The following is a 4,056-nucleotide window of genomic DNA, read 5'->3' on the forward strand; positions in this document are numbered from 1 at the left end:
AGAGTGAGTTCAGTGTGTCTCTGGAGCAGGGACTTGCTTTCTTGCATGCCCAGGAAGCACCATGAGAACAGGAGGATGAGCTCAGTTCATCCCTGGGGCAGGGACCTGTGATCCTGAGTGTGCCTGGGAAGCTCCAGCGCAGCAGGAGGGTGAATTCATCATGTCCCTGGGGCAGGGACTTGTGTTTCTATGTGCCTGGAAAGAACTGTGGCAGTAGGTGGGTGAGTTCAGTGCATCTTTGGAGCAAGGACCTGTGTGCCTGGGAAGCACCAGGGCAGCAGGGTGAGTTCACCGCATCCCTGGAACAAGGACCTGCTTGCACATTTCAGGAGGGTTCACTCAGCACATCCCTCACCCTGTGCCACCCTCCTGCCCCAGCCCAGCACTTGGGGACACTTCAGGGCCACCTGGGCAGACCCCAAAGTGCTGCTGTTGCCTTCAGTGGCAGCTTCTGGTCCACTTCTGTGCCCTCTGTCCCTTTAACCCCCTCCAGGCTGAGCTTCCCTCACATCTTGCCCTTTGTGGTGCTTCTCCTCCCACTCCCACCAGCATCCTCCTCCCAGTGCCCCGTGCTGGGTGCCCCGTGGGGACATCACGTACCACTGGGTGCTCAGGGCCACCACGTGCTGCCTTCCCTCGGTGCCAGGCACTGCCCTGAGTGCTCCAGGCTGTGTTTATCCAGAGCTGTTGACTCAGGCTCTGTCATGTCCTGCAGCAGCAGCTGGAGGGGGTTGAGCCCTTCAGGGGGATGGTGGCACTTGGGGACAGCAGCAGCTGCTGCTGCTGCCTCGAGTCTTCGCTGGGTATTAGAGAAACTCTAATGGGCCTTAAAAAAAAAAAAAGGAGGGAGGATCCTGGGAGGGGGTTTGTCCTGCAGAAAAGTCTCCCAAAGGCACAGAATTGGACTCGGTGATCTTAAAGGACTTTGCTAGCATTAAGGATTCTCTGAAGCTCAGGGAAAAGGGTGGGAGGTTCTCCAGCCTTTAGGATTCTGCAAAGCTTAGGGCAAGGTTTTCCAGCCTGTCCATGTCAGCTCTGAGGGCAATGTCCCTTCTCCCAGCCACAGGAAGAGCTTGGCCAGGAGCAGAGCATGGAGAGAGCACCCAAAGCTGGCACAGGGAATGATGAGGTGGGACCAAAGCACATCCATGGCAGCAGGAACCAGCACAAGGGGCAAGAGAAACCCAACTCTGAGTTGGCTTCTGCATTGCTCCTCACCCAGAGCTCCCCATGCTTCAGGAGAAATGGTTTCCCTATCCCAGACATCTCTTGGCACCTCAGAGATCTGTAGAACATTGAAAGTTGAACAAATGAATTGAGGATGGCCAAAGAGTTGTGTTTTGGGTCAGGCTGGAGGCAGCAGAGGCTAAGTAATCTCTGGTGTAACAGGAAAAGCAGCAGTGGTTAAAGTGTTGTGACCATTGACAAATCTTCTAGAGAACTCGTTGAGAAATCCAGGAAAACTCTTTCTTTGCAGTGGAATTCACATTCCTCTGGATCAGAGCAGAACAGATGTGCTCAGAAATTCCCAGCCAGTTCTGCTAACCCAGATGGAAATTACCTTCTCTGCAGCTCATTGAATCAGTACACCTTTTTTTTTCCCTTTCCCCCTTTATTTTTCCTTTCTTTTCACAGAGGTCAAGGTCAGAGCTGCAATTGCTTCAAGAGCTGAAGATCTCCTGGGAGGTGACTGGCAGATCTCTTTCCTCAAGCCCCTCCAGCCTGGCAGAACAAAGACCTCTCCTCACCCTCTGTGTTCAGACAGATCATAAATGACCCTAAATCTCCCCAATTCTGACAGGATAATGAAGGTAAAATGGTTCAGGCTGTTGTTCCACCAACCAGAGGTACATCCCTGCAGCTGCAGAGTTATGGTGCCTCAATGGGAGAAGGACGTGGAAGTGTTGGAGCAAGTGCAGAGGAGGCCATGAAGTTGCTCAGAGGGTTGGAGCATCTCCCCTGTGAGGACAGGCTGAGGGAGTTGGGGCTCTTCAGCCTGGAGAAGAGAAGGTTGTGTGGAGACCTCAGAGCACCTTCCAGGAGCTGAAGGGGCTCCAGGGAAGCTGCAGAGGACTCTGTGTTAGGAGCTGCAGGGACAGGACAAGGGGCAATGGGCACAAATTGAAAGAGGGAAGTTTAGGTTAGATGTTAGGCAGAAGTTTTCCCTGTTCTGGTGGTGAGACACTGTCCCAGGTTGCCCAGGGAGGCTGTGGCTGCCCCAACCCTGGCAGTGTTCACAGCCAGGTTGGCTGAGCCTTGAGCAACCTGCTCTGGTGGGAGGTGTCCCTGCCCAGGGCAGGGGGTGAGGCTGGGTGAGCTCTGAGCTCCATTCCAACCCTCAAACACACTCTGAATCTATGAACCCCTATCCTCATGCCCTAGCCTGGCTCTCCAAGCTGAGCTGCCTTGCCATGCTCTTAGCCAATGTGGCACCACTTCTGTGGCTCTGGGAAGGGCCAGGAGGCTGCTGGCAGTGCCTTGTCCTCATGTGTCACCTCTAGGACATCACCCCATGTGTCTCTCCCATCCCTGGGGCTTTGCCACTGCTGCTTCCCATTATCCCTCAGTGCTACTCAACTCCCCTGGCAGCTCTTCCCAGCCTGGGGGTGAGGACAAACGTGTTGTTCATGTCACTTTGCTCCTCTCTTGGGGGTTCCAGCCAGGCTGGGACCTGCCACCAGCTCCTTGGCACACAGAGCTCCATCCAGAGGAGCCTCAGGCTGGAGCAGATGGGGAATGTGTCACCCTGTGTGTCCCTGTGTCCCTCCTGCTTTGTGGTGCCTCTGCAGCGTCACTTCTCCAGACAGGAGAACCTCCAAGGCTGAGGAAAGGGCTGTGAAGGCATGGAAAATGAGGCAGGGAGATGGAATGTTGGGTTGGTGTCCTTATTGATGTCCTTGTGTCATTATTAATGTCTTTGTGCTTTCCTGGTTAAGAGAAAAACAGGTCATGGGCTCATGGGTCCAACAAGATCTGAGTCCACACCAGTTCTGAGGGCAATGTCCAAGCCACAGACAACCCCAGGCTGGGGGTGCAGATGTTCTGCAGCTGGATCCCTCAGCCCAGCCTGCAGAGCCACCTCTGGGCTGCCTGCAGTCGGACACTGCCCTGGACACAGCAGGATGTGAAGTGTGCCCAGGTGTCTCCTCAGAGCAGCTGCAGAGCTACAGTCTCAGCAGCTCTGGGTGGCTGTGGGGACAGGTGGCACTGGGAGGAGGCTCAAGAAGGGCTCAGCTGGCAGGAGAGAGTCCCTGCCACCCCCAGCCTGTTCTCAGTACCCATCCTGAGCTGAGCTCATGGCTTGGAAAGAGGAAGGAGGACAGTTCCACTGAAAGCAAGAAGAACTCCACACCAGGATGTCACCTGCCACCCAGGATGACACTCATTGCTGTGCCCAACCCCTGGAGGTCACAGGATGGTCCCAGCAGCAGGAGTCTCACCCACAAGCTCTGACATGTGGTAGGAGCTGCCCAGGAGCAGGACCTGTCTCCAGCCATGACATCAGTGCCACAAGACATTGTGCCGCCACCACCACCACCTCCTTCGTCACTGCCTCCAGGCAAAAGGATGTGGCTCCTCACATGCTCTGTTGATAGGTAGTGTGGGATGGAGAGCACTGAGGTCACCAGGGGCTGGAGGAGACACTTGGATGGCAAGGGAGTCCCTGGGAGGTCCTGTATCTCCTGAGCCTGGGAGCCACCAGCCCTTGGGATGGGAACAGGTGTCTGTGAGCTTACACAGCTCCCAAACCTTCCCTGAGTGCTTGCTTTGGCCTCTGACCAAGTCTTAGGAGTGGTGGACACAAACTTTTGGCCATCCAAGACAACCATTTGATGTTCCTCCACTAATTAGTTTCATTCCAGGAGGCAACTTCATCCCATCTTCATCCCAGGAGTCAACTCCGAGTGGAGACAAACCCCAAGCCAACCACAGGGTTGCTCCTTGGGTTTGTCCTCTCCTGGCTGTGTCCCCAGGGTGGACAGCACTGGGTAGGGAGGTGGAGAGGGACATTTTCCAATGTCCTCCCTGCTTCCTCTGGTCTCTCCCTGCCTAGAA

Source organism: Acanthisitta chloris, unplaced genomic scaffold (genome assembly GCF_000695815.1).
Source record: "Acanthisitta chloris isolate BGI_N310 unplaced genomic scaffold, ASM69581v1 scaffold13559, whole genome shotgun sequence".
NCBI classification, from domain to species: domain Eukaryota; kingdom Metazoa; phylum Chordata; class Aves; order Passeriformes; family Acanthisittidae; genus Acanthisitta; species Acanthisitta chloris.